At 36.1% G+C, this 22,246-nt stretch overlaps 1 long non-coding RNA gene across 1 annotated transcript in view; it reads left to right on the top strand.

Annotated features, from left to right (window-relative positions):
• The window catches only part of LOC141564809 (uncharacterized), a 38,968-nt gene extending 21,322 nt beyond the window's left edge, over positions 1-17,646 (top strand). The window contains exons 2-4 of the long non-coding RNA XR_012488734.1: positions 10,451-10,550; positions 15,919-15,974; positions 17,531-17,646. This is a non-coding gene — a long non-coding RNA (uncharacterized LOC141564809). The remainder of the gene's footprint in view (positions 1-10,450; positions 10,551-15,918; positions 15,975-17,530) is intronic.
• The last annotated feature ends 4,600 nt before the right edge of the window (positions 17,647-22,246 follow it).

Consider the following 22,246-nt stretch of genomic DNA (forward strand, 5'->3'; position numbering starts at 1 on the left):
TACAATATCATGCCAAGAAAACATCTAATAGGATCACATACAGTCAGAAAAAAAAAACTGATCCACAATAAAAATTTAGCATAAATGTTATTTTTTTCCTCAAGCTGATAGAATAATTAGGCAGTGAGTTTTAAAGGGAAAATCAACACCTCAATTCCATATAATTGAGAGATAACAGAACAGACAACAAACGGAAGCCAAAAGTTAGGCAACAGTAAAAGCAGTTGGCAGGGGGCAAGGAATGAGGCACTGGACAAGGAAGAAGAAGTGAAATAACAAATACCACTGGCTGAGAAATTCTATTTCATTGCCAATAGGCCCATGGTTGAAACAACAAATTAAGAACCCCCAGTGTTCAATAGAAAATCAGCAGGGCATAAAACAGATTTCATTCAACAGCAAATGATTAATTTTGATAAATTGGTTTTTGTAAAAATCTACTTCGCACACAGTGTGCTTTTAGTGAATTCTTCCTAATAGAGAATTCTCACCAACCTCTTCCCTCACACATTTGATCTAAGACCATCAGAAATTTTTTGTTTGGGATTTTTTTTTTTGCTTTGGTTTGATTTTTTTTAGAAAGCCTAGTGTTTTTGGAGTTCCTCTCCAAGAAGCAATCAGGATAGCTGAGAGTAATAAAGAGGACCTAGGCAGTAGAAATGGGGATCCTCTGTATCTTCAACACTTGTTGACAAGACCAGAGTCCCAGATCAGCATAGAAGAGCACCTGGATAATTAGGACAAACTTTTAGTAGCCAATGCTAGCTCCTAGTACTCGGTGCTTATCCTCAGAGATACAAGACACTTCAATACATAAAACTGTGACTATGTTAAGCCATGTTATTAAACATATATAACTAGCATGTATTTAGTCTGCATATGACTGTTGAAATGAAGTCAGAAATTCTGGCCATAATCAATAATGCCTTTGTTCTTTTCCCACCATTCTCTGAGCTATGATGAGAGAAGGTAAAATCTCAGATTCCAACTAAGATTGTGAACACAGGCCCAATAAACTTGCAAAGTTAGTCATAGGGCTAGTTAGATTCTTCCCATCTCCTGCTCCTTTGATCTTCTTCCTCCAATCCCATCTTCTTCCACCAATTACAAAGACTGAAGATCACAAAGCACATATATGAAGGGTAGGAGAGGCAACAGCATTTTCTCTTTCCACCAGTCAGCCTATTAAAACCCACAGGAAACAAAGAAAAGTAGTGAGACATCCCTGGCACATAAAAGATAAAGCTTTTCTATATAAACAGCTAAGACTGAAGAACACCCACTGGGGCTGCCAATCCCATGAACTGAACAGAATCCCAGTGCTTGCCTTGTCCAGAGACCCAGACAGAAAACTGCAAGGAACTACAATATTCCTCTTTTCTGATTTCCTTCCTTCCTTTCTCCCCACAGGTTTCTTCTGGTTATGCTAAGAATATTCTCCAAAAAGGACAAACAATAACAAAAAAGGGTTCTTCGTGAGGTCTCTACAAAGAGAGAAAAACTTTCAGAGCAGGTGTAAATTAAACTGTAGTCACATATATTTCTTATGCATGCGCCTCACTGCATTATGGTCTAAGTTTAAGTTTAAGTACACTCCTACTATGTTTATGGGAAAGAACCAGATTATTAAGAAACAATTTTATGTTAATTCTCTTCACCACATTTTCAGTGAGTAGTAATAGCTGTTCTCTGGAAGTTGGGGAATAATGTTGCAACCTCGTCTTCCTTCCAGTCCTGCTTACCTCCTTTCCCTCTTTCTCTTCCTTCTCCTAATCATCCTCCCTCTCTCCTCCTCTTCCTGCTCTTGCTCCTTCTTCTTCTGTTTCCACTTGTGATCCCTCTCCTCACTTGGGGTGCCGTATACTTACATGTAAGTGCTCTGTTCACAAGAATATAATTTTAGGTACTTAAATCTTGTAAGGATTTGGGAGGGGCTAGATTTTTAAATATATTTATGTATTTATTAACGTATTTATCAATTTTATTTAATTATTAAATTTCTTAGATTTATTTATTAAATTGATTTATTATTTATTCATATATTTATTTTGTTTTCAAAAAGTTGGGTTAATTTACCTTTTCTTCTATGTAGTTTTCATTTATGATTTCTTGAACTATAGCTCTGGAAAACAAAAAACAAAAACAAAAACAAACAAACAACAACAACAACAAAAAAAAAAAAACAAAAACAGGCCAAATGGAACTATATGACTATGCCTTTTCTGCATGGCTAGTAATAGCCTTAACCCAAGCCTCTGTAGCTCCCTGTTTAGGTTTTGATAGCTTAGAATGAGTTTAAATAGCAGTTGTTTTTTTGTTTGTTTGTTTGTTTGTTTGTTTGTTTTGCCTTCCCCTCCTAAGTTGATTTTTTGTACTGGCAAACTTGGCCATTTTTAATCTTGATTCTTACCAAGCCCTTAATCATTGAATGGACATTGTCTCAAACAAATTGAGGACTGGAAAAAACCTCAGTGTAGAAAGTCCAAAGTCACCCACTGCATCTGGAGCCAATCCTCTTGACTTTTATTTGCCACTAGATTCTAATGTTCTGGGAAAAAAAGAGACTGATAATTTTTCAGAGTTCTGTCTTAATTAAATCCAATTCATGAAAAAGTGAAAATATCACCCTTGTGAGAACAAAGGATGAATAACACCCACAATTAATTTTCTAATAAACCTCATTGGTGTAAGTCATGTGTGAGACAAGGCCAAGTCAGTGATTTACCATATTTTCAATAAACAGAAAGGAAAATAGAAAGGGATGTGCGGGACAGTATAGACCACAAAAACAGAGATTTTCAGAGTAAGAAAAAGCAAAAAGGAGTTTATTATGATCTCATGAGAAAGGGCATCTCCCATCTGACAAGGTATTTGTCAGTTAATGGAATGCAAAGTAAAAACTATAAAATACAAGATTAAAGATTCTGAATGCAGAAGTCCCCACAACCCCAGCCTGGCCTTTTCTCCCATTGTTTGGGAGAGTCCTAGCTTACAGTCTAATCATGGAAATCTAACCTAGAAATAAGAATAAAAAAGACTCTTAACTGATAAGTAAGAGGTGGTAGGAAATAGAGGGAATGAACACCTCTAATTTTTTTATTTAGCTATTTGTTATTATAAAGTCTCAAGTCACAATTAAGGTATAGCTTAAGACTATATTCCCCTGAGACTATCTTCACTCAGTTAATTCTACACATGGAGAAGGGCCATGTTCACACAAAATAGTGTGTGTATGTACGCAAATGTATATATTAGTGCATGTGTATATATGTTTATGTACATGTATGTGTATTATATGCATTGTGTATATAGATGTATATGTATATATGTGTACATGTATATATTGTGCATATGTATATATATTTGCATATATGAGTGTATGTGTGTCTATGCGTATATGCTTATAGGACTGTATTCTTAGATCTCTTCCAGCCCTAAAAACGTATGATCATCTAAATTCAGAGGAGGGTGAGATTACATCAATCCCATCATAAAGGGCTTTAGTTTACCTCCCTTCCCTTGGCAGAGATGCTGGTCACTACAAGGACAAAATGGAGCACATGTTGTCAGATATAATCATCATAGCAATTGCTCTTCCATGAGTAGTTACTTATTTGTGTGTGTGTGTGTGTGTGTGTGTGTGTGTGTGTGTGTGTGTGTGTGTGTGTGTGTAACATCCCTTCTCATTTTTTCTGACCTTCCTTATTGGAGAGAAATTTAGTTCTGGCTCTTGATGGCAGGCAAGAAAAGTGTACAATAGGAAGTAATGAAATGTTGCTGAAGAAAGAGTATTACAAAAGGGTGATGGTCAGAGAGACACCAGAGGGGAATAGCAGTAATTTCTTCTCCTTGTCTACTTTCCTCACTCCACAAATGATGAGTTAAATATTTCAAGAATTAGGCAAAGGGCCCTACTACTAGCCAAACACCAATTAGAAAAATTTCAGTTCATACAAGTTTCCAGGTTTATGCCCTAGACCACAAGGCCCAAGCCTAAGTCTTCAAGACTTCACTTACTGATCAGACCCACTGATTTGTGAGCTTACTATCAATTGAGAATTGTGTTGTATTATCTATTCTCCCCTGTTCCCATATAAGAGGAGAGATCATTGGGGGGTATATAAAATAAAGCCTGCCTTTATCTAGCATTCCCGGATTTGAAAGATTTTATGAACTACTTTGGGATTTCCTAGATTTGAGAAAAACTGCTAACATGAAGCCAGGTAGTGGATGTTTTGTTGTGTGGTGATTTATTGCTTTCATTGATTTTATGCCAAGAATAAACTCTGGCATTCAGTGTTGGAGAAGGTCTGTCTGTTCTAACAGGGAGTCAGCTCCATTGGGCCAAGATCATGTGACTAAGGATCTTTGAAGTATTAAGTATAGGGAAGAGACCAAATTTATAGCAGTATGCAGACGACATATCTGATTTGATAAATCCATAATAATCTACATTCCTTAGGTAGTGGATTGTGTTAAAATTGGAGTCCAAAAGACCTGAGTTCCATACCAGTTTGGGGCACTTGTTAGAATCTGTATGATCTGGGCAAGTTACTTAACCTTTCAGCCTCAGTTTCCTCACCTGTAAAAATAGGAACAATAATAGCACCTACCTCTCAAAGTTGTGTGGCTAAAATAAGATCATATTTGGAAAGTGTCTCGTCAACCTAAAGGTTATAAATGCTAGGTATTGACTATCCATGAATGACAACTTTGTGTCCATCCAAAGAGAAGTAAAGCTAGGGGATAGAAGATTTGTGATCTAACTGACGTGACCCAAATATTCAAAGATTCTAGCACTTTTTATTCTAGCAAGGAACTAGAGAAAAACAGTATATTTCCATCAATTGGTGAATGACTGAGCATATAATGACATAAGTGTAATGGAATATTATTACAGACAAAAGAAATACAAATATGAAGGGTTCAGAGAAACTTAGGGACACTTACATGAATTGATATACAGCTAAATAAAAAGAAATAAAAGAATACATATAATTTTCTAATGACCATTTTCTAAAGGAAAGCAACTTTGAGAGACCTCAGAACTTTTATCTTTCACTTTAGACTGGGAACTCCTTCAGAGCAGATCCTGGTTTGTTTAATTTTAGGGGGGAGGATGGGTTTTTCTTTATTCTCTTGATTTTTTGCACAGCTCCTGGCACACTGTAGATGCCTAATTAATGCTTGTGTTTGACTTCAGATTCTATAATTGGAATAATATGAGTAATGACTATGAAACAAGTAACATCTGGGTTCAATAAGGATATCCTTTTGTTCCAAACCACATGATTTGGATATTGATCCTGTGTGGCCAAAGTCAACTTTAATAAATTCTGCAATTAAAAATTAATATTTTTCAACTTATCTCTATATCTCGGCACAATAGTATGACCAGTGCAAATGCTTCTTTTCTTCTGGGTCCAGCACATTGTAGGAACTTAATAAATGCCAATGAACTGACTGGAAGAATAACAAAAGACTGAATATGTTTTTATGCTAGTAATTCTTACTCTAGACAGCATAGAAGAACATGTCATTCGTAGACTAGGTAGAGAACTGGAAAGAACTTTAGAAGTGATCTTATCTAAGTCTTCTCCCCCTTATGCAGATGGGGAAGTTGAGCTCCAAGTAATTCTGGATCCTTTGCTCAAGCTCTTCCTACTCACTATTTTGTATTGGTATTAGAAACAAATAGAATCTAATAATAGCCTGTATTCTGGCATAGGATTTCTTCATCAGAGATAATGTGAAGAATAAATCAGGAAAACAAAGTTAAGGAGCATAAATACTCACCTAGTCACCTAGACCAAAAGCCACAGAGGCAGAATTTAAACTAATTCTTCTGAATCCAGACCCACTGCTCTTTCTGTTATAACATATTATCTCTTTAACTTCTATTTATATAGTTGCTTTTTAAAACTGTGTTTTCTCATTTGCTTCATTGTAGCAAGGGAGCTATTCCAGGCTCTTAAAGACTATACCAGCAAGTGTACAAGTTCTAGCAAGCTGGAGATGTTTTAAGTTTCAAGTCCAGGGCTTAAAAGGAAGTGAGATAAATCCTTTCCAAGAACCAGACTAGAGAAATGTGAATCTCAGGTTGATCACTAGGGGGTGAATTTTGTGTAGCTCTCCAAGGTCATCTCTCAAGTAACAGATGAGTTATGAACAAAGTGCCCCCACCCAGTGAAATACCTAAACATGCTGAAGCATGAAGAGAAGTAAAATAAATACAACCAGTGTCCATACAAAGGGGGTGGGAGGAAAGGGAGCAAATTACCAAATAGTTTTTGAATTTCACTACTATAGCTTGCTTGCTAAATGTTAAAATAACCAACTATTTGTGTACTCAGAAAAAGTACCCCTCACTACATACTCAGGGTGAGCCTGGGGCAGAAAGCCAGGAAATATACCATCTGGCCGCTTCCTATTTTAACTAATTTTTCTTGCTAATTAGTTGCAAAGCAAAGTTGTTGCTACTCTCCAGAAAGATTGTAGGACAAAAGATTCAGACCTGGAGAGGTACTTAGAGGCCAATTAGTCCAACACCTTGTCCCTAATTTTACAGATGAGGAAACGAACTGAGAGAGGTTCAATGATTTGTTCATTCCCGTTGTGCCCACATTAGTACCCTGGATATTTCAGAATCAGACGGAGTCAGGCTAAGCAAAAGTCTTTATTCTCGGTCTTTTGGGGTCGCTGTTAGGGGATTAGATCTAGGAATCTACATACCTCCTTTCTCTCTCTCCACCGCCCAAAAATGATCCTGCCTGCCTACTCCACTCCTTCCTTTTCTTTGTCCACAGATGGAGCCAGCACAGAGTTGAGTAGGGTCATCCTCCAAGCATAAGTTAATAGAGAATTGTCCAATTGGTAATTAGCCTTAAGTGCTAGGTTACTTTACGTTAAGTGCATCTGCTCAGTTCTAGTCCTTTACACATTCCTATAGAGGTAAGTAAAGTAAGTTGATTTTTTTAAGGATTCTATCTCGAGTTCTTTGAAGCCAACCTAGTGTTCTTCCTAATAATGCACCCTTTAATTTCAACATCCTGAAGCAAAGCTTTAGTCACCCCACCTTTGTATCTGAGTTTAAGTATCATCTCCTATGTGAAATCTTTCCTCATCTTCCCAATTGCTAGTGTCCAATCTTACAAACTACTTAACTACTTTATATATATTTGTATTTGATAGCTTTATATTTATGTTGCAAATATTTCTATATGTTTTTGTCACTTCCCATATTATAAAGGAGTTAATTTCTAATAAGTTTCTTGCAAATAGATAGTCATCTCATTCTTTATACTTGTAATTTCAGTGCCTTAGCAAAGTGCCCGAGTCAAAGTAGGGGTTTAATAAATAATGTTGATTGATTGTTTCTGCCTGGATATAAACTGTTATCTTGTGAATAGATCTTGTTCTTGATGCAAAATGCAAGACTTGTGAAATACAATATATTTCATTTAGTAATGGTTATAATCAAACTTGCTTTATTAAGCATTAACTTAGACAATAGAAGACTGGACTGACTGGACGATCTAGTTTTTTGGTGCTCAAAAATCTAGGATTTGATAAAGCTGCTGTGAAGGTAAAAACAAAGGAGGAAAAATAATTCACATGAGTGAGAGTTGCAAATGCCATCTCCTTTCTTGTTCCCTCTGATCTTATGATGTTAGAACTGGGGATCCTTAGGGGTTTACAAATTCAACTACTCCACTTTAAAGATGAATAAACTTGAAGAAAAGGAAAATGATTTGCTCAAAGTCACACAACTAGAAAATGGCAGATTGACCCTAAAACCAGGGTTCTGTACTCCTGTCCAATGCTATTCCCCCAATACTTTGTTGCCTCCAGGATATTGATAGCAAAACTTGAATCCATTGTAACTCCAGCCCATTGTTCCAACACACCTTTAGAGATTACATTGATGTGGGCATTCACTTTGACAACTTGGTCCCAGTCTATACGTGTCTGCCCTTCATATGGGACTCTTATCTATGTCCTCATATAAGTTCTCTGATGGAGGTCTGCCTGACAATCTGCTTTCCTCCCTTCCCCCAACATCAAAAGACTTCCAGTGCAGTGTACAAGCTGTTGCTCAACTAATCATCTCTCTTCCCATGTGACCAATCCATCTTATGTGATGACATACTCTCCACAACTTCTCCATAATTCCTTATTTACAATGTGTGGCAGTAAACACATGCTTCGACTCTATTCAGCTCTCCACTGCCCTTTGAATAATCCTCAATGTCCACTCCATTCATTTAGGTGAAATTTCAATGGAAGGGAAGATGAACACCCATGAGTCACTTGGAAGAGTATAGGAAGTAAGACAGTATGTTTGTCTCCTACTCATTCTAATAATGGTCCTGGAGGTAAGAAGACTAGAGTTTAAATTTGGCCTCAGAAACTTACTAGCTACATGATCCTTGACAAGTCCCTTAACTTCTGCTTGTCTTGGTTTCCTTAACTGTAAAGTGGAGATAATTATAGAATTTATGTATAATTTACATTAAATATGTAATATCTTAGATATATCATAGAATATAGAATTATAGAATTAATCAATCTTTGTTTTGTTCCTTCTTTCCTTGTTTCATCTCAAGATTTTTATCAAGAAAAATATTTTATTTTATTTTACAAAGAAAGAACCATGGTCTAGAGAGAGCAAATACCTTGCCCAAAATCATGCAGGATGTAAGGGACTGAGCTGTTATTCAGGCCAGGACATTGGATTACAAATTTAATATTTTTTTTCCTTTTGCCCCATTACCTTTATTTATTAGGGCTAAGAGAATTTTTTAAACATTTGGGATATGTGCCAAAGAACTTCTGGGAACACAAAGATCGGCAGTCAATCTCACTGTTTTAATGACAGGTTTAACACTTTATTATCACCTAGTTTAAACCAGTTTTAACATGAGTAGAGATATGACCATGTGTTGTCTAAGTAAATCTCCTACCTGTCAATTACGCAGGACTGAGCAGTCTAGGTCAGGGATCATTATTAACGTGGAGGTTTTATCAGAAATGCTCTTTTCCACCAGCCAGCCAGCTCTACTTAGTATTCCAAATCATGCCCCTGGCTTCCCAAAGAACCTGTTTGAAATCGAGCTCCCTCTGCTTTGTTTTACCTTGAACTGTCTACAAAAGCTGTTTTTTATTCTTCACCTGGAATCATGGAGAAGCTTATCCCAGACATCCTCTCCAACCCCCCTCCCCCCAGCCAAATGAAGTAATTGGGAGGCAGACTGTTTGTGTTAGGACTGCATAAAGCTCTTTAAGCTCCTGTCACTCTGTCATTAACCAATGCAATGTTATCTCTTATTCAAAGCCAAGTGTTTGTCTCGATTAAATTCTTGTTAAGCATCTCTCCAAACTGTCATTATTCCTAAAGCATCTACATAAAAGGAGAGAACTTTCACATTGCCAATACCCATGAAGTAACTCATGCCCCTGCCAACTAATTGTTTTTCCTTCTCTTCTTCCTTGCTTTAACTGATCACAGGGAATAAGGGATAGGGATTGGTCCTGGAATTTCAGTAGCATAGAGAATTCTGAGTTTAGAAAACACCTTTTATCAAAGCTGGTCAGTAACTTTTGTGAAACTTATTAACTTAGAGAATTTCTTAGAACACTGAGAAGTTAAGAAATTTGCTCATGATCGCCCAATGAGTATGTGTCAGGTGCAAAACTGAAACACAGGTTTTCTTTGGTTCTAAAAAGAACTCTAATGTTGACTCTTAAAACACACACACACACACACACACACACACACACACACACACACACACACACAGGACTTGGACTTGAATCCCATTTCTGTCACTTATTAAATCTGAGATCATAGGAAAGTCATATAATTGATGTGATCAGTCCTAAATCTCAGGATTTTTGTCATAGAGATTCTAGGATCAAAAATAATAGCCCCCAGGTAGGTGATTCAGTGGACAGAACTTAGTATATATAGTCAAGAAGACCTGAGTTCAAATGTGGCTTCAGATATCAACTGTGTGACTCTAGACAACTCATTTCACCCTAATTGCCTTTGAAAAAGAATAGTATCATAGAGCTACATAAGGAAGGGACCTCAGAAGCCCTTTACTCCAATCCTCATTTTATAGATGAGGAACCCCAGGCTTAGAAAAATTCAATGACATGTGAAGTCACATAGCTAGAATGTATCAGAGGTGGGGTTTGAACCATGTGTCCTGATTCAATAGAACATAAATCTTTACACTGTGTCAACCCTCTATTTAAATGAGCGAAGGTTGATGAAGGATTTTGAAAACCTTCAAGAGCTATGGAAAATAGGGTCAAACTATGTGTATCATAAGGGGGCAACATTCATTTGTCTCAGTTCCTTTCAGTTCAGCAAGGACTATACTTTTAGGAATCAGTGAGTTGTCTCCTGATGATCTAGTCTAACTTTTGACTGCTTCTTTTTCAGAAAAGATCATCCAAGTGAGGGTCTCAATAAGCTTTATGAGCCTGTCAACTACTAGCAAGCACTCATGACTGACCATCCAAGCCCGCTTCATAAGCGCACGGTAATATAGTCTGAGAAGTGGAGGCAGCATTTCATTTCTGAGCACTTTTCTTCCACATTTACCAAGCTGCATGTTCTTCTGACCTTTGCCTTCTCCAGTCTTTCAAAATTGAGGGTCTTTGAGCACCAGGACAATGACATTTCTCCCTGGGCAGCTAAAGTGACTTTCAGAAATATTATTGTCATGGTGTCAGCTCAACTGGAGAGGAGCAAAAAGATAGTAGGGGAGTCTCAAAAGATATTAGCAGAAGGTTAGGAAGAAATTAAATTCCATTATCGGTGATTCTGGATAGAGCCTTGAGAGCCTACCTCATTCTTATAACGCGAGTTCACAGATTTTTGTCTTCTGATAGCATGTTGAGAGTGTATGAAAGTCTATTTTTGAGACCTGAATTTATTGTTCAAAATGAAAATTAAATTAAGAACACATATTGGAGCTAGGGTTTCTAAAGCAAACCTCAAAATTTAAGATTTTGTAATCTTAGAGAATCATCAAGGGTACTAAAAGATTACATGACTTACCCAGAGTCACACAGGCAATATTATCAGAGACAGGGCTCTTTAGCTACTACACAAGACTGCCTTTTAAAAAAGATGAAATATTTCAAGCTTGGACCCAGTAATGACAATACATGCATTGTCTAAGAATCATCCTAGCTAAGTCTTGAGAGGTTCATCACCAAGTGGGTTTAGAATAATTAAAGTTTAGCCACAACAAAGCAGGAAAGTCACCCACTCAAACACAAAGGGGTTGCAATCTGCCTAACTATAAAGAGTATCCCTTGCAGTTCAAGTCATGCCTCCTTGAAGAGTTATAATTAGTACTGATGTCTAACAGGCTATATGTTAATTTTTGATCCAAGTTAAATATAACTTGTAAAAAAGGAATTTTTTTTTCCTTCTCCAGACTATTAGACTAAATTCTTCTGAGTTATTATGGATCTATTTAGGAGATTCCATAATGTCTGGAAGTTGATGCAATTAACATAATATTAATATGCAAATAAAAAGCATCTGGAAGATATTACCTATCAGAAAATCCTCTTTTATATATACTCTCTTCTGGATCTTCTCTGTAATAGTGATAAATGCTTTTGCAGACCATATCTTTCTGATTTATGCTTCATTTTATATTAGTAATGAAAGAGTTATTGAACAAGGTTATCTCTGCTTTCATATCTTTCAGTAATTCTTATGTATTTCTGACATCTGCATGAGAGGCAATGTGTTGAAGAAAAGCTATTAAGTTGGCATTTTACTTTACTGAATTAAATATTTTTTTATTGTCAACAAAAAAAACAATCATTATGGGATCCTGTATTCTCTATTTCAGTCAATTACGTGATGGTAAAGATGTGGTCTATTTGCTAAAAAACAGATTGTTCTCTTCAAAAACCCTCATCAAGAATGATCTACCTCATTTTTATAACGCGAGTCCACAGATTTTGTCTTCTGATAGCATTGCCAGGCTCATTAGGATAGTAATGGTTATAGATTACAACTCACTAGAAAAAAAATTTTACATACTTTTTTACAATTATTTTTAACATAAGGCTCCTCTAGTATACGTAGAAAATGATAAGCACGTTAAAAATTCTTATTGATTGCTTAATTGATTTATTCACATGGAGCTTCTAATGAGCCAGCTTATCAATATTGCAAAAGCCCACTTTCTAATATTAATATACTTCATATGTTTCATGAGTTTCCATAAAATAGACCTTGATAACTCTGCAATCAACACAGGAAAAACCACCCGGATAGAAAATGGACATATGGACCAAATTATGATATGCAGTTAGATAGGCAGAATGAATAATGATTTTTTTTCCTGGGGAATAGTATCACAATAAAATCACAAATGACTCAAAGAGCTATGGGAAAATATATTATGAAGTTTGGATTACAACATATTACCAATAGATATTGCATACGAGAAGTAACATAAAAGGTTCAAGTAAGAAAGTAGGATGAGAGAAAGAGTCATGTAGCAAGAGGATAAAACAGCATATGGACAATTTGTGAGTTTTATGGGGATCCACAAAATATTTTAAAGAAAGCTATCTAACATAAGTATTATGAGTACTAAATCCCCTATGAAGAATGTTTAGAAATGCAGGGAAAATGTAGATACAGATATTTAGGTGTGGTTATGGATATGTATTATTCTCCAATAAATAAAAACACTGTCCCTACTAGAAAGCAATCTTAAGGACAGGGACTATTTTTCATTTTGTCTGGCTTTACTCAGTGACTATTATGCATTAAGCACCTATTTAATACTTGTTCAATTTAAACGAATTGAATCATCATGACACAGGACAAACATGGGCATTAATGATGGAATGTCATAAGTAGAATCACCATTTCAAGGCACCCAAAGGGCATTGAAAACATAGATTATGGGTATAAGCAAGCTGCATTAGATTCCTCACAATGGCAATTGCACAGGAAATAGAATATCTGGGACATGTAAAACTGGGAGACAAGATGGGCCAGTCACATGGGGTGTCAGGAATAACAAATGGACATCTCAAACTGTTCCATTATTTATAGATGATATATCAAATGAAACAGAGAACGGTCTTTGCCATGATGAATATATCACCTATAAAGGACTTAAGCATGTTGCATAGAAAATTTGCAAAGGATTAATGGAAAGACAGAAAAGTGTTGCTAAGACTGATAAGCTATAAATGGGTTGCAATCTACACTACTGAAGAATATACGTGACAAAGAGAATATGGATGCAATGAAGTTTTGAAATAACTGGTACAGGGCTATTAGCTACCCACATCTGCCTCAATTCCAGGGTCAAGTGGGTATTTTATCATTCTTTTAAAATGGTATTCTCAAACAAACAGACCTAGTTTCCCATTGTAGTCACTGCATAGCTCTAATTTGATTCCACTCAAATAGGTCCCCAAGTAATAGTGTTTTGAAGCATGATGAACCTTTTATTCCAGTCTAATTGCAGCATTCATCAGTAGTTTTCACATGTGATGCTTAAAAGAGCAGGCATTTTCCAACAAATGAACCTGCTTTCAAAAGCCCAATATGTTTTTTCCTTGGGTAGAGGTATAATAAACTAAACCTATTTCCACAGATAACACTTGACATCTTTTTTTTGTCATTTCTGTTGGGTCATGGATTTTTCCCCTCTAGTAATGCATGATTCTGTCCATTCTGAATGGTAATCCTTTTTCCCCTTGATAAAGTCATTGCAGTATAAGAATGGCCTATTTAGATGATCTTGATAGTAGGTTTGACTTCTCTGGTAACTATTTAATTTAAAGCATGAAATTCTATTAGTATGAGCTTCTAGATCATAAAGCTACACATCAGAACACTTATTTCTGAAAGTCGAGAGAAAGATTCCAAGGCCATTAAGTATTTTTAGATTACAGCATAGTCAATTGGGTGTTTTCATCTCCACAGTAGGTTACTAGGTCTTCTGACCATTTGTCTGTAATAGACAATTGTAAAACTTAGATTGTGAAAGACATACCCTCAAAGCTATTCCATGCTTCCTTATGCCAGAGGGGTAACAAGAATATTTCACCTTGTCTCCCTGCCTCACAAAGCTCTGGATGATGGGCATTATTCCTTTTTGTATTTTCAGTTAGTAGCTTTAATCCTAACATCAAGTTTCATTCTTTTGTATACCTTTAAAGATGTAGAATACCATTTGAGAAGGCTTCATATATCTATTTTTACAGACAGTTTATTAAGATATCCTCAAAATATGTGTGAACCATTCTCGCATTTCTAGGGATGAGAAAATGTAAATAGAATCAGTTGTTAATGTTCATGATGCTTTTGTCCCAAGTACTTGGATATTTTGAAAATCAATCCACTTCATCTTCAAATTTGAATATCCTCTATACTATAAGATATTTAATATGTATGGGAATGCCTGCCATCTAGAGGAGGGGGTGGAGGGAAGGAGGGGAAAATTTGGAACAGAAGGGAGTACAAGGCATAATGTTGTAAAAAAAAAAAAAAAAATTACCTATGCGTATGTACTGTCAAAAAATGTTATAATTATAAAATTAATTTTAAAAAATAACTTTAAAAAATTTGAATATCTTCAGCTTAGACCATCTCTTCTAGGGATACTGGATTAAGTTCAATTGTTTTTCCCTCAACTGTTTTCTTTAGTGCCATTTTTACTTTTCCTTGCTATTTTGGGGGACCAAAATGGAATTGTCCTTATATGTGGTAACTTCACTCTAGTAGATAGGAAAAGCTTATTATTGTTGCTGTGACCTTTCCCATGTTTTCTCTACTTGTTTTCCTTCTACTTTTATCCTTAAATGTTCATGAAATGATTCAGTTTGTAATCCAACCAGTTTTCAATCAGTTGTTCTCTTCACTGTTTCTGATTATTTGGGGAAATGATACTGTTCATAATCTTCCACCATCCTCTATGCTCCCAACAAAAAAAAATTACATTTAACCAATGTGTACTTTCTATTGCAATATGGTTCACTTCTATTATTATTCCTTTCACACAGGAAATGTTTCATTTTTGCCTTTGTATCCCCAGGCCTAGCAATCAATCAACAAGCTTTAATTAAGCACTTACCATATGTCAGGCTTTATATTAAGTGCTGAAGATGCAAAGATAAAACAAAAATTGTCACTTCCTATAAGGAGTTTACATTCTAATAAAGAAGAAAATATCTCCTATACATATGTCTGCATGCACATATGAATGGACAACTAGCTGGCCTATGGATAGAGCATGGGACTGAGAATCAAAAAGCCACATCTTCACAAGTTCAAATCTGGCCAAGTTCAAATCAGATACTTATTAGCTCGGTGATCCTGGGAAAGTCACTTAACATTGTTTACCTCATTTTCTTCATCTCTAAAATGGTTTGAAAAAAAAAAAAAAAAAGGAAATGACAAGCCACTCCAGTATCTTTGCCACAAAAATTCCAACTGAATTATGAAGAGTCAAAAATAACTGGAATAGAGAAGACCCGAGTTTAAAATCATCGTTAGGCATTTATTAGCTGTGTAATTCTGGCATATGTCACTTAAACTTCAGTTTGCTTCATTTTCCTCAAATGTAAAAAATGAAGGTGATGATAGCCCTTACCTCTCAAGATTGTTGTAAGGAAGAAATAAGATAGTATTTGCAAAGCACAATGTTTAGTATATGGTAGGCACTATATAAATGCTTATTTCCTTCCCTATTCACATATTGTGCTGTATTTTTATGTATTTTATAAATATTACCTGCAAGACAGATACAAAGTAGATATTATGTAACCTTAAATCAAATAAGATAACATTTTAAAGTACACAATAAAATGCCTGGAACATAGTAGGTTTTTAATGTTCATTCCCTTCTTCTTTAGAGGAGAAATCACTGGAAACACTATATAGCAGGACCAGGAAATGCCTCCCACAAAAGGTGATATATTAATTCAGGTTTTTTATTTAATATTTTTACTTTCCGCTGTATTTAATTTTTTTTAACATTAAAAAAAAGTTTGAGTTCTAGATTCTCTCTCATCCCCATGCCCCCATTAAGAAAGTATATGCAAAACATTTCCATAAAAGTCATATTGTGAAAGAAAGCATAGATCTTTCCCCCCCTAAAAAAAACCTAAGAGAGAAAGAAAGAGGTTGAGAGAGAGAAATTGAAAGATAGACAGAGACAGAGACAGAGACAAAGAGAGACAGATTGAGAGACAGAGAGGGAGAGGGACAGGGACAGGGACAGGGACAGGGAGAGGGAGGGAATGTCTTCAATATGTATCCAGACATAGTTTTTCTCTGGTTATGTATAAGATTTTTCATCATTAGTCCTTCAGAGTAATTGTGGATCACTGTATTGCTGAGATTAGCAATGTCATTCACAGCCTATCAACCCCGAACATTGCTATTACTTTGTACATAGTACATTTCACTTTCCTTGAGTTAATGGAGGACTTTCCAGGTTTTTCTGAGAACATCATGCTTATCATTTCCCATAGAACAATAATATTCCATCAATCGCATACCACAGTTTATTCAGTCATTTCCCAATTGATGAGCATTCCTTCAGCTTCCTTTTTTTTTTTTTTTTTGCCCTAAAAAGAAAACTGCTATAAAAATGTTTGTACATATAGGCCCTTTTCCTTTTAAAAAGGAATCTCTTTTGGGATTGATTAATGCCTAGTAGTGGTCTTGTAGGTCAAAGGATATGCATAAATTTATAGTCCTTTTGGCATAGTTCATATATCTTTTGATTGTTTAGCAATCGGGGCATGGCTCTTATTTTTTATAAGTTTGACTCAGTTCCCTCTATACGTTGAGAAATTAGGTTTTATCAGAGAAACTTGCTTCAAAATTCTTTTTTACAATTATTATTGCTATCTGTATTGCCCCGTTTATTCTATTCTCTCTCCTTTTACCCTGTTTGTTCTCAAAAGTATTTTGCTACTGACCACTCCCTCCCCCAATATGCTCTGTCTTCTATCACCGCCACCTTCCCATATCTCCTTTCCCTCCTACTTTGCTGAAGAGTAAGAGTTTCTATACCAATATTTGAATGTGTATATTATTTCCTCTTTGAGCTAATTCTGATGAGAGTAAGGTTCATTCATTCACTTCCTCTTCTTTCCCTCCACTGTAAAAGCTTTTTCATATGAGACAATTTATACCATTCCACTTTTCTCCCTTTCTCACAATACAGTAGTATCTCATTCCTTAATTTTATTTTTTTAAGATATTATCCCTTCATATTTGACTCATACTTGTGGCCTCTCTCTCTCTCATATATATTTGTGTGTGTGTGTGTGTGTGTGTATGTGTGTGTATGTGTGTATGTGTGTGTATGTGTGTATGTGTGTGTGTGTGTGTATTCCTTAGCTGCCATACTAATGAAAAAAGCTCTAATGAATTTCAAGTACCATCCTCCCACGTAGTAATATAAATAAATAAACCTTAAATCCTTTATGATTTTCCTTTTTTGATTACCTCCAGGAGATCATTATACATTTCAACAACAATACTATATGGTGATCAATTCTGATGGACAAGGCCCTCTTCAACAATGAGATGAACCAAACCAGTTCCAAGACAGCAGTAATGAGACCAGCTACACCCAGTGAAAGAACTCTGGGAAATGAGTATGAACCACTATATAGAATTCCCAATACTCCTATTTTTGTCTGCCTGCATTTTGGGTTTCCTTCACAGACTAATTGTACACTATTTCAAAGTCCGATTCTTTTTGTACAGCAAAACAACTGTTTGGACATGTGTATATATATATATATATATATATATATATATATATATATATATAATATTTAATTTTTACTTTAACATATTTAAAATGTATTGGTCAACCTGCCATCTGGGGGAGGGGTGGGGGGAAGGAGGGGAAAAATTGGAACAAAAGGTTTTGCAATTGTCAATGTCAAAAAATTATTCATGCATATATCTTGTAAATAAAAAGCTATAATAAAAAAATTATAAAAAAGAAAAGAAAATCCCTAGAGTAGGGTTGCTACCATTCAGTAAATGCATCTCTTTCAACAACTAAACCTCTTATTTCTTGGGGAAAAAAAACTGTCTCTTTTTGATGCCCATTAAATTCATAATTTAAAAAAAAGGTTCTAAAGTCAAACACAGGAAAAATATCATCACATCAGTAACTAGCCAATACTTGACTCAATATATAATCAATTTCATTGTTACACTAATATTTAAAGCTCAGTGTGTTTAGGGTCTCCTGAATTGTCTTGAAAAAATTCATAATATATAGGAATAAAGCTTACAAACCTTTGTCTTCCTTCTTATCTTACTCCTGAGCCATATTTTCCAACATATTTTTCTGTCTTTTTTTGTTCACACTCTGAAATCATCAAGTATTAAACTTTATGTTGTGAATAATTTTTAAGTGTCAATACATCAGATATTTTTGCTAAGTTGCTTTTTTGTTACTGAAATTCAAACTGAGAAAGGCTTTATCAAAAAAAAGTGTGTGGTCAAAACAAAAGACATTAATAAGATACATAATAAAATTGGAGAAGGGGGAGAAATAGTCATGTAACCAGAATAGAGTACATATGAGGTCCCTTCCAGCTTCATCCAATCATCCTATAATGATAAAGATGTCCAAAGACCTTTCCTGTTCTAAATAGTATGCGCTTAGGAAGAGTTTGATTTTGGTCCTGGGTATGTGAAATAGGTAGTTTATCTTAGGCATCCTCTACTTTCAACAAGAAAGCCCTGATAGGGCAGCTAGATGGTACAGTGGATAGAATCAGGAAGACTTGAATTCAAATGTAACTTATTGGCTGTGTGACCCTGAAGAAGTCATTGTATCCTGTGTTTTTTTAAGCCCTGATAAAGTATCATAAATTTAGAACTAAAATTTCTCAATGGTCATATAGGTCAAACCATTTATTTTACAAGATGAAGAAACTGAGATATAAGCAGGTTATTTTCTCAGTATATCACAGATAATAATTAACAAACTCAAAATATGAACCTAAATCTTCTACCTACAAATTTATAGATCTTTCCATTGTACTACTGCCAATGATTAACATCCATCATATACAACTTTCATTTTACTCCAAATGTATTTACATTTTAAGTTTGGTTTTAATTCTGGAATTGAAAATGCAATTCTTTCCTCATTAGAAAAACTTCAAGTACTGAGATATATGTAGCAGATATAGTGTTAGGATATAAAAGTCTTTTAGGCACTCCTGAAAGCATACCACGGAAGTGAGTGCCTAGTCTACCTAGGCATAAGACCAGGTCCTTGTTTCCACATGCCTCAAATAGTGGTTTTCACTTAATGCTGAAGAGAAATAGAAGAGCCCAATATAATTTAAAGTCTTCTCTCCCTCTCTCCTTCCCTCTTCTTCCCTCTCTCACTCTCTCTGTCTCTCACTCCTTCTCTCTCTTGTCTCTCATTCCTTCTCTCTCTCAGTCTCTCACTCCTCTCAGTCTCTCACTCCTTCTCTCTCTCAGTCTCTCAGTCTCTCACTCCTTCTCTTTCTCTCAGTCTCTCACTCCTTCTCTCTCTGTCTCTCATTCCTTCTCTCTCTCAGTCTCTCACTCCTCTCAGTCTCTCACTCCTTCTCTCTCTCTCAGTCTCTCAGTCTCTCACTCCTTCTCTTTCTCTCAGTCTCTCACTCCTTCTCTCTCTGTCTCTCATTCCTTCTCTCTCAGTTTCTCACTCCTCTCAGTCTCTCACTCCTTCTCTTTCTCTCAGTCTCTCACTCCTTTTCTCTCTCTCAGTCTCTCACTCCTTCTCTCTCTCTCAGTCTCTCACTCCCTCCCCCTCTCTCTTGCGTGCACGTGTGCGCATGCGCGGGCGCGCACGTGTACAAGGGCAAAAAAGATCTCATGTAGGAATGGTCTTGCATCAATACAATGGAGCCAGATTCTCTGTACCATATCTATTACAGTTGAAAAATTCCAATTATCATCTATCATAGAATATCAATGAGGAACAAGTTAAAGCAGCTTCAAAACCCCACAAGGAGATATGTGAATTCTCCAAAGTAACCCTGATTGAATTTTTACCAGCAGAGAATTTTTTAAATCCACATTACCCCCATGATTTAAATAGTCAAATGAGTTCTACATGTTAGTCCAGATATCTGGGTTACCATAATATAACACCATTCTAAAAATTACATTCCACTTGAAAAACTGATTTCAATAAAGCTTCCATGTTAAAATTATTCAACTAAATAGTTTCAGCTCCTTTTCAGGGTTTCATGGGACAGAGAACCATTAATCCCCTATCTCCATTCAACCAACTTTGTACTCTCTGATCTAAAGCTCCATTCTTTTACAGTTGGGGAAAGCAGGACCCTTTGGTTAATCAGAACAGCTTTAAAATCTGTCACAGCACTGACCTACAACAACAGTTTCTTCCCCTCAAGAAGCCTAAAGGGAGCAATATCAATCCAATATAGCCATGAGGTATAAAAAGATAAAAGTCAGCCAAAGGGGGAAGCCATAGGGATGTGAAAGGACAACTATTATCTTTCAGAATTAATCAATGTAAATCCAGAAATACAGAGAAAGAAAGTAGATTTCTCAAGGGGTAGAGATTCCTGAATATGCTTTAGCCAAAATTCCTTGGTATAACAAGTATGGAATATATTCAGTCATGCTCCATGTATGAACATCATTATAAGCAACTCTTGACCATCTGTGCCTTTGAAAAGAGTAGAGATCATAAACTTAATGAATCATTCAAAAATCTTCTGAATTTGGCTTACAAATGTTGCCTTACTCATCAAATCACAAAATTGTAAAATTTCTGGCTTGGAATCAACTTTACTGGCCATCTATCTATTCCAACCCATACTTGAACAAGAATTCCCTCTCTAATCAATACAGAAAGTTATTTGAGTCATGTCCAACTTTTAGTGACCCTATTTGCAGTTTTCTTGGCAAGATATTGAAGTGGTTTCCCATTTCCTTCTCCAAATCATTTTAAAGATGGGGAAACTGAGACAAACAGGATTTAATGACTTGCCCATGATAAATTCTGAGGCCAGATTTATTCTCAGGGCTTACTCTCTATCTACTGCACCACCTGGCTGCCCCTTTAACAAGTAGTCATTCATATTTTGCTTGAAAGCTTTCAGGGCCTAGGAAGTAACTTCCACATGAAACAGCCCATTACATTAAACAGTTTCCATTATTACAATGCTTGTAATGCTTGTGTTTTTGCAACTTCCACCCTTAATTCCTAGTCCTCCTTTCTGGGGCCAAGGAAAGAAAGTCTAATCCATTTTCCACATAAGAGCCCTTCCAAAAAATAGTTAAAGACAACTATCCTATCTCTCCTGTATCTTCTCTTCTCTAGGCAAAATATTTTTAGTTTCCTCAAATAATGAACGGTTAAACAAATTAGGGAATATAAATCAAAACACTTCATCACTGATGCTCCCCCTCTTATAAAAGAGAAACACAGTGAAATGTATTCAAACACATGTAGTAATGAGTCTCATATAACGTGCTCTCCTGGCAGTTACAATTACTAGTCTTATTTCACATGCAAAACAAGAGAAAGGGAATTGTAAGGGGCCTTTAAATGGGCGCCACAGCAAATCGGGAGATTGAGTGGTCCGGAAGTAATTTCTGTGGATATTAGGACTGCCTTGTAGGTGGGATCTTGTCCATGATGAGATAGTGACTCTCTCGCTGATTGGCTGTGTGTGTGACCTCACAGGCCCTATGTAAGCTCACTGCAGGCAGCAGTCGCTCTCTTTAACCTGGCGCTCTTCACCCTGGCTCCCTAGCCTGGGTGGCCAAGCCAAGATGGATAGCCAAAAGAGGTAAGGATTTTGGTAGTGAACATGTGGGTCTTCTGACCAGGTATTCACTAGGGAACCAACAAGTCAGGGCATCAGTTAGGGCATTATGTGAGTAGGTATAATAAAGGCTTTTAAGATTACACGTGGCTGTTCTTGAGCGCGCTATCAGTTATTAAACTATAGATTCAAGAGATTGTGGCCAGAGACCTTAGAAGGCCTCAGAGGAGGCGAGCCGGGTAGAGTTCACACTGCAAAGGACAGTGGTCAAAGGTACTCTGGTGGGTCTAGGACAGACTCGTAATTGTAACTGCCAGGAAAGCTCGTTACAGACACATATTTTCTTTATCTGAGCACTGCATGGTCTTTGCCGAACACTTCCTTCTCATGTATCCCATAAGGG

The sequence above is a fragment of the Sminthopsis crassicaudata genome, chromosome 3 (genome assembly GCF_048593235.1).
Source record: "Sminthopsis crassicaudata isolate SCR6 chromosome 3, ASM4859323v1, whole genome shotgun sequence".
In the NCBI taxonomy this organism is placed as follows: Eukaryota; Metazoa; Chordata; class Mammalia; order Dasyuromorphia; family Dasyuridae; genus Sminthopsis; species Sminthopsis crassicaudata.